The sequence below is a fragment of the Pteronotus mesoamericanus genome, unplaced genomic scaffold (assembly GCF_021234165.1).
Source record: "Pteronotus mesoamericanus isolate MK-2021 breed Mesoamerican mustached bat unplaced genomic scaffold, CSHL_Meso_final contig_40, whole genome shotgun sequence".
NCBI lineage: Eukaryota > Metazoa > Chordata > Mammalia > Chiroptera > Mormoopidae > Pteronotus > Pteronotus mesoamericanus.
This window is the reverse complement of record NW_026555150.1, coordinates 8,850,292-8,859,118: the sequence shown is the minus strand read 5'-3', so window position 1 is coordinate 8,859,118 and position 8,827 is coordinate 8,850,292.

Genomic DNA, 8,827 nt, shown 5'->3' with positions numbered 1-8,827 from the left:
AGTAACATACAAGGGAGCCCCGATACAGCTAGCAGCTGACTTTTCAGCAGAAACATTGCAAACCAGAATGAAATGGCAAGAAATATTCCAGGTAATGAAAAGCAAAGGCCTACAACCAAGGCTGCTCTATCCAGCAATGCTCTCATTTAAAATAGAAGGCGAAATAAGGACTTTCCCAGACAAAAAAAAAAAGGCTAAAAGAATACATCTCCACCAAACCAGCACTACAAGACATGTTAAAGGGACTGGTTTAAGAATATGAAGGGAAAGAGTGAGAAAGAGAAAAACACAAGTACAAAGAGAAAACGTGAGTAAGTTTCTATCAATAATAACTCTCAATATAAATGGACTAAATGCCCCAATCAAAAGACACACGATAGCTGAATGGATAAGAAAACATGACTCACACATATGCTGCCTACAGGAGACCCACCTAAGAATAAAAGAACTACACAGATTGAACATAAAGGGATGGAAAAAATATATTCCAAGCAAATGGGCAAGAGAAGAAAGCAGGGGTAGCAATATTTATATTACAAAAAAATATATTTCAAAACAAAAGCCATAAAAAGAGACCCAGAAGGGCACTTTATAATACTTAGATAGAAGACTCTATCAAGCAGACATAAACATTGTAACTTATATGCATCCAACATAGGAGCCCACAGATATATAAGGAAAATCTTAGAAGGCTTCAAAAAGATACAGACAGCAACACACTGATAGTAGAGATTTTAACACCCCATGGTTGAGAATGGACAGATCTTCCAAACAAAACATCAATAAGGACAGTGTGGACCTGAATGATGTACTGAATCAAATGGACTTAACTGACATATATAGAACCTTACATACCAAAGAAGTAAAATACACATTCTTTTCAAATGCGAATGGAACTTCTTCAAAGATAGGCCACATAATAGGACAGAAAGGAAACCTCAGCAAATTCAGGAATATTGAAATAATATCAAGCATTTTCTTGGACCACAAGGGCCTGAAACTGGAAATCAACCTCAAAGAGAAACCTTGAAAACTTGCAAACGCATGGAGATTGAAAAGTACACTATTAAACAATAAATGGGTCAATAATAAGATATGAGGAGAAATTAAAAAGTTTCTGGAAACAAATGAAAATGAACAGACAACAGTCCAAAACCTATGGGACACAGCAAAGGCAGTCCTGACAAGGAATTTCATAGCAATATAGGCTTACCTAAAAAAGATAGAACTATTTACAATAAATGACCTAACCTTACAACTTCAAGAACTGGAGAAACAACAACAAATACATCCCAGAGCAAGTAGAAGGAAGGAAGTAATCAAAATTAGAGGAGAATTAAATGGCATAGAGAAGAAAGGAACAATTCAAAGGATCAACAAATCCAGGAGCTGGTTCCTTGAAAAGATAAATAAAATTGACAAGCCTTTAAGCAGACTCATCAAGAAAAAAAGGGAGAGGACCCAAATAAATTCTATCAGAAATTAAAGAGGAGAAATAACAACTGATACCACAGAAATACAAAGGATTGTCAGAAACCACTATGAACAATTACATATGCCAAGAAATTTGAAAACCTCGGTGAAATTGACAAATTTCTAGAAGAGTATAATCTTCCAACACTGAATGAGGAAGAAGCAGAAAGCCTTATCAGATCGATAACAGCTGGGGAAATTGAAGCAGTAATCAAGAAATTCCTGGCACACAAAGGCCCTGGGCCACACGGTTTCACAGGAGAATTTTACAACACATTTAAGGAAGAACTTACCCCTGTCCTTCTCAGACTATTCCAAAAATTCCAAGATGAGTAAAGACTCCCAGGATGTTTTTATGAGGCCAGCATCACCCTAATCCCAAAAGCAGATAAGGACACTACAAAGGAAGAAAACTACAGGCCAATTTCGCTGATAAACATAGATGCTAAAATCCTCAACAAAATATTGGCAAACCGCATCCAGCAATACATTGAAAAGATCATTCACCCTGATCAACTGGGATTCATCCCAGGGATGCAGGGATGGTTCAATATAGGCAAATCAATAAATGTAATACATCACATAAACAAAAGGAAAGACAAAAAACCCATGATCATCTCCATAGATGCAGAAAAAGCATTCAATAAGGTTCAGCACCCATTTATGATATACACACTCAGCAAAATGGGAATAAATGGGGCATACCTCAAAGTAATAAAGGCCATATATGAAAAACCTACAGCCAACATCATACTCAACGGGCAACAACTGAAAGTTTTCAACTAAGATTGGGAACATGACAAGGATGTCCACTTTCACCACTTCTTTTCAACATCATATTGGATGTCCTAGCCACAGCTGTCAGACAAGAAAAAGAAATAAAAGGCATCCAAATAGGAAAGGAGGAAGTAAAGCTATCATTGTTTGCAGATGATATGATAGTGTACATAGAGAACCCTGTAGACTCTACCAAAAAACTCCTCAACCTAATAAGTGAATTTGGCAAAACAGCAGGATACAAAGTCAACATTCAGAAATCAAAGGCATTTTTGTACACCAGCAATGAAATAGAAGAAGAAGAAAGCAGGAGAAAAAATACCATTCGATATGACAAGAAAAATAAAGTACCTAGGAATAAATTTAACCAAAGAGGTAAAAGACTTGTACACAGAAAACTACACAACATTGAAGAAAGAAATTAAGGAGGACACAAATAAATGGAAGCATATACCGTGCTCATGGATTGGAAGAATTAATATCATCAAAATGTCCATACTACCCAAAGCAATTTATAGATTCAACGCAATCCCTATTAAGATACCAATGACACATTTCACAGAAATAGATAAGCATTTCAAAAATTTATATGAAACCATAAACAACCCCAAATAGCCACCTCAATTTTGAGAAAGAAAGATAAAGTAGGAGGGATCACAATACTGGACATCAAACTATACTACAAAGCCACTGTACTCAAAACAGTCTGGTACTGTCAAAAGAACAGACCCATAGACCAGTGAAACAAAATAGAAAGCCCAGCAATAAGCCCGTCTATGTGGGCAAGTAATATTTGACAAAGGGGGCAGAAGCCGAAAATGGAGTCATAATAGCCTCATCAACAAAAGCTGTTGGGAGTCATAATAGCCTCATCAACAAAAGCTGTTGGGAATGCAAAAAATTGAAATTGGATCATCAGCTGACACCATACACAAAATTAAACTCAAGATGGATAAAAGACTTAAACATAAGTCTCAACATCATCAAAGTCCTAGAGGAAAATATAGGCAGGAAACTCTCAGATATTCCATGCAGCAATTTTTTAACTGATATATCTCATAAAGCAAGGAACATAAAGGGAAGAATAAACAAGTGGGAACTCATCAAAATAAGAATCTTCTCATGGCTAAAGAAAACATTAGCAACATGAGAGCCAACCGTATGAGAAAATATATTTGCTAATGATACGTCAGATAGAAGTTTGATCTTCAAAATATATAAAGAACTCACGTGACTCCATTCCAAGAAGACAAATGATCCAATCAAAAAATGGGCAAAGGACCTGGGCAGACACTTTTCCAAGGAGGAGATACAGAGGGGCCAGAGACATTTGAAAGGATGCTCGGCATCAGTAGCCATCAGAGAAATGCAGATCAAAACCACAGTGAGATATCATCTTATACCGGTCAGAATGGCCATCATAAACAGATCAACAAACAACAGGTGCTGTCAAGGCTGTGGCAAAAAGGGATCACTAGTATACTATTGGTAAGAATGCGGACTAGTGCAGCCATTGTGGAAAGCAGTGTGGAATTTCCTCAAAATGCTGAAAATGAAACTGCCTTTTGATCCAGTGCTTCCCCTGCTGGGACTATACCCTAAGAATCCCAAAATGCCAATTCAAAAGAACCTATGCACCCCAATATTTGTAGCAGCACCATTAACAATAACCAAGTGTTGGAAACAATGTATATGTCCATCAGTAGATGATTGCCTGAAAATTTATGGTACATTTACACAATGGAATACTACGCAGCAGAAAGAAACAAAGAACTACTAAACTTTGCGTCAGCATGGATGGAACTAGAGAGCATTATGTTAAGCGATATAAGCCAGAGGGCGAAAGACAAATACCATATGATCTCACCTATAAGTGGAACCTAACCAACAAAACAAAGATGCAAGGAAACTAAGACTAGTAACACTGAAAGAAAAAGAATCCAACAGTGGTGTGAGTGACGAGGGAGGGGTGGGCAGGGAAAACGAAGGGAAGGAACATATAGCAAGGACTCATGGATCAAGCCAAAGTGGGGAAAGATTTAGGGAGGGTGTGGGGGGCGGTGGGCAGGGGAAAGTGGTGTGGGGAAGGCAGAAAGAAATGTATTTGAAAAAAAAATAAATTTATTTTAAAAAATCTGAAAAAAAATAAAGAGGAAGAATTAACATTATCAAAATTTCCATAGCATCCAAAGCAATACACAGATTCATTGCCATGTCTATTAAAATAACATTAGCATATTTCACAGATATAAAACAGATATTTAAAACTTTATGTGGAATTATATAGGACGCAGAATATCTGACATAAGTTTGAGAAAGAACAAACTATGAGGGGCCATAATACCTGACAGGAAACTATTAATAGGCCTCTGTAATCAAAATAGTATTGTACTGACATAAGAACAGACACATAGATCACTGGAAGAGAATGAAGAGTGCTGAGAGAAACCCATGTGTGTTGCAGCCTCTGTAGGTGAATGGAAGAAAAAATTATGAGAATTCAAATCAACTATGACATAAAATCTAGTAATTTAATATGCACAAACTTAAAGGATAAGAAATGAATATTTAAAAAGTATGCAGGAAAGAAAATATTAGAAGTCATGCAGAAGACCACAGTGGATTTTTTCTTGGTAGCATTTAGTATTTACTACTGATTTTTCCTTCTGGCACTGCCTCTGGTGATATCAGATGGTGACCCTGTCTGACCTTAGGCAGCCTCTTTGTGACTTCTGGTGATTTACTTTTTGTGGCTGTCTCATTCAGTTGTTAATCTAGTCACTCTGCACTTAGTAGTCAGGCTTAGGCACTACAGGGTGGGGCTGAGTCCCTCCTGGAGGTGGGGCTATTGTGTCCTCTCACGCTGCTGCCACTCAGGGGAGCTGTTTGCCTGAGCAAGATGGCTGCTGGCATATGGGGGATGGCTCAGCACTGGGTTCCCACTGGCTACTAACTCAATTCTCTCCCGAAAGCCTACTTCCCCAGTCTCTCTTTTATCATCTCTAGTCCACTCTGCCCCCTCCTTTGCTGGAACCAAGGGTAAGTGGCTGCAAATGAAAATTTATGTTTTGGCCCTTTAAACTGCTTTTTGCATTTCCAGTTGTCCATCTCTGGCAGACAGCAACCCTGCTGCTTTTTTTATCTGGCTGTTATGTGTGTCCTCTTTGGGCCCTGGTGTTCTAGGCTGGGGATCCCAGGGATCCCAGCCTCGGGTTTAGACCACTCACTTTTTAGGTGAATCCAACTGGCTTGTTCAATATACCTCCGGCACCTCAGCTCCCATCTGTGGGTGCCCAGCCAGCCTTCTTGTGTCTCTACTGCATTCTGTACCAGTCACATTGGGGTGAAGCTATTTCTTTGGTCTGACCATGGTTATAAGGCTTCTCTCTTGTTATTGTACAGTTGTTTGTTCTGAATGATTTCTCCACAATTTAGTTGTAATTCCAGATTGGTCCTGGGAGAAGGTTAGTGTAATTTCCACTCACTCCTCTATCTTCTCCCATTGAAGCTTTTTGCATTCAGTGAAGTCTATTTTAATTCTCTGCAGCAACTAGGACAGGAATGGACATTCTGTATGTAGATGCTTAGTAAGTACAATTGATTGGCTCAAATATTATTAGTGGACACTAAGATATTGGGGAAATTTATGTGTACATGAAAAGCCAGAGGAGCTGATATTCATACTGTCCATCTATAATTATAAGCTATTAAGTTTTCATCAGTCCAGCTTTTTAAAAACATTTTTAGTCTCCACCTGGATTTAGATTAATTAATAAAAAATTGTTAGTCTGAATTTGGTAGGGTGTTTAATTCTTTTTATGTACCTAAAATGTGATGGTTTAAGAATGAAATATATGTATATTTAGAAAATAGAATTGTGTAGGTAGAATATGAATTTTTAAATAAATTGTATAATTTTCTAGTAAGTTGAATTAAAAGGCAAAATAGAAAATTTTAGAGGCATAAGAAACTATAGCAAATATCTATTCCAAATCCTTTTAGAGATGAAGAAATTGGTGTCCAGTCAGGGTAAAGACTTATACAAGGTCACACAGACTGAAGGCAAAAATGAATGTTCTTAGTTATCTGGATGCACATGGATGGCTCCAGTTCCCTGGATTGTATTCATTATGAGTGGCAGATACATAAAAAGATAAAATGAATGTTTTCCTATTACCTGGGAAATAACCTGCAAAATGACAAATCTGACACAGTGATTGACATGGTAAATCATAAGTGGCTTAAAGAAATCGTTAACCATTTTTTTTCTGTCCAAATGGTACAAAATGAGAAAAGAGAATAAATAATCTTGAAATGATTGATGTGGAGATGGAGTCCTGAAGAGGGCAAAGGGCTAGCAAGGTCTATGCTTTTCAATTAATCACTCTTAATCATGGATTATTTCCTTCTAGCATGATTTGGAATACATGAACAAGGACATGTTTTTAAAATAAGGAAGTATGTAATTCCTATGATTTTTCAGGATAGGCTTGTTTCAATTCATTTATTTGTTACATCATCTCTCCCAAATATCAATAGAAAAGTATTCCTGTCTTTATTATCTAGTTGATAATCACTTTTCTTTTTCATTATAGCCTAAATTCTACATATACACTGTGTTCCATGGCCTATTACAATATTTAATAAAGAGTAGGTTTGGTGTAAAAGGGATTAAGATTGTACCTTATTTTAATTATTTTGGTTAATTGAGATATGATTATATACACAGACATTTTCCTTTAAGAGAAAATCTGGTACCAACAAGGTCTCCCTTGAAGCAATTGTTTCCATCACTGAACTTTTTGAAACTGGGCTGGACTTTGGAGAGAACCCAGTGCAGTATTTCCCTGAGTGTCAACTTGTGCTTTTTGTCATTCTATCTCTGGAGTGTGACCAGTGAGAGGGGTTCCTTATCAATTAAGTATTGGAAACACATAACACAGTCTGTTTTCTTCTTAGAGGTTCTCATTCTATGTGAGTACATGTGAGGGTACTGAGGAGCATTGCAGTGAGAAAAGCTGCTGAACTCTATCCAATGTCATAATCCTTTTTCTCATAACATTAACTAACATCCCAGAAAATAAGATTCTTGAAGGATACACTTGAAAAAAAACTGATACAGTCAATCTTATTAATTACTTATTAGAAAACCCAGAACCTGTGAGGGAAAGTGACTTATCCAAGGTTACTAGCATCTTAGTAGAAGAGCTGGGGTGATACATCAATCTTTTGTTGCTAGGTGCAATATACTCTAGCACTTTTCATCAAAGGGTATGATGCTGAGAGTAACAGTAGGACAGAGTGCTACTGTATCCCTCTTCTACCCTTTTGATTACTTTTTATATACCATAGATTTCTTTCTCATGACAACTTTCTCCAAAGCACTTACAATGACATCCATCATATAATGGCTTTTGGCCCTTTAACTTTTCTCATCAATGTTATAGGCAATAAGTAAACTCTGCTCTATACCTCTTGATTATGTGATTTTTCTAGTTCTCCATGTGGCTAGATCTTTCTCACCCTTCAGGTTTAAGCCTAAATACTGATTCTTCAATGAGGCCTCCCCTAACACTCTAAATTGTCCTTTTCTCTCCCACAACCACCATCCTCTATTAGAGCACTATGTCCTTTCTTTCATGGCACTACAATGTTGTAAGTATCTCAGCTGTTTTGCCCACCATCTGCCCTCAGCACAGTGTCTGGCCCATAGCAGGTTCGACAGATATTTATTGAATGAATTAATAAAACAAAGAACTAAGACTTCTCTGTTAACACTTTCTATTTGATAAAAGTGCCTCTTCTCACCTTCCTTGACCCTATCGGTTCTTTATAACATTTTTTTCATTGAAGGATCCACTGGGTAATTTGTGGGATTCCTAACCTATCAAAGTGGCAGATTTGCCTGCACATACTACCAAATGGATCTTTCATTTTCAGGTCAAATAACACCATTTATTTCACTCACTACAGTAAAGATATAATTCACTATTTCGTAAATAGAGCCTTGTAAAATTTCTAAAAGTTTAGTGGGGGAGATTTTGTGAAAATATTTTTCAGGAAGGCAATAGAAAAAAGACAGTTCTCCAGTACAGAAATGACTGATGTGGTAATTAGATTACTGATCAGAAGTACCTACTTTCTCCTCTCAACTCCATGGGATGAGCACACCTACCCATGCCTTTACTTTGAACTCAACTATATGACTTGCTTTGGTCAGCAGGATTTTAATAATTATGAGATAAGTTGAGACATGAAATAAATATGAGTCTCTTGTACTTCTGCCATTAACATAAGAAGAGCTGTATCTTCAGCATGGGTCCAAGAATGAGTACATGTAAGGAGACACAAGACTGTCTTTTACAAGGAGCCAAATCCAGCTGGATCTGGAGCTTGAAGCAGAAGTGTTTGGCTGAACCCAGTGTAGATCAGTCAACCACTGTCAATCTACAGACTCATGAATGATAAGAAATAGTTGTTCTTTAGAGTCATTGAGTGTGAGGTGCTTACTGTTTGTTTATTTTTTCCTTTGTTATTACTAGCAATAGGTGACTAACAATTGACTTTTTGATAAAAC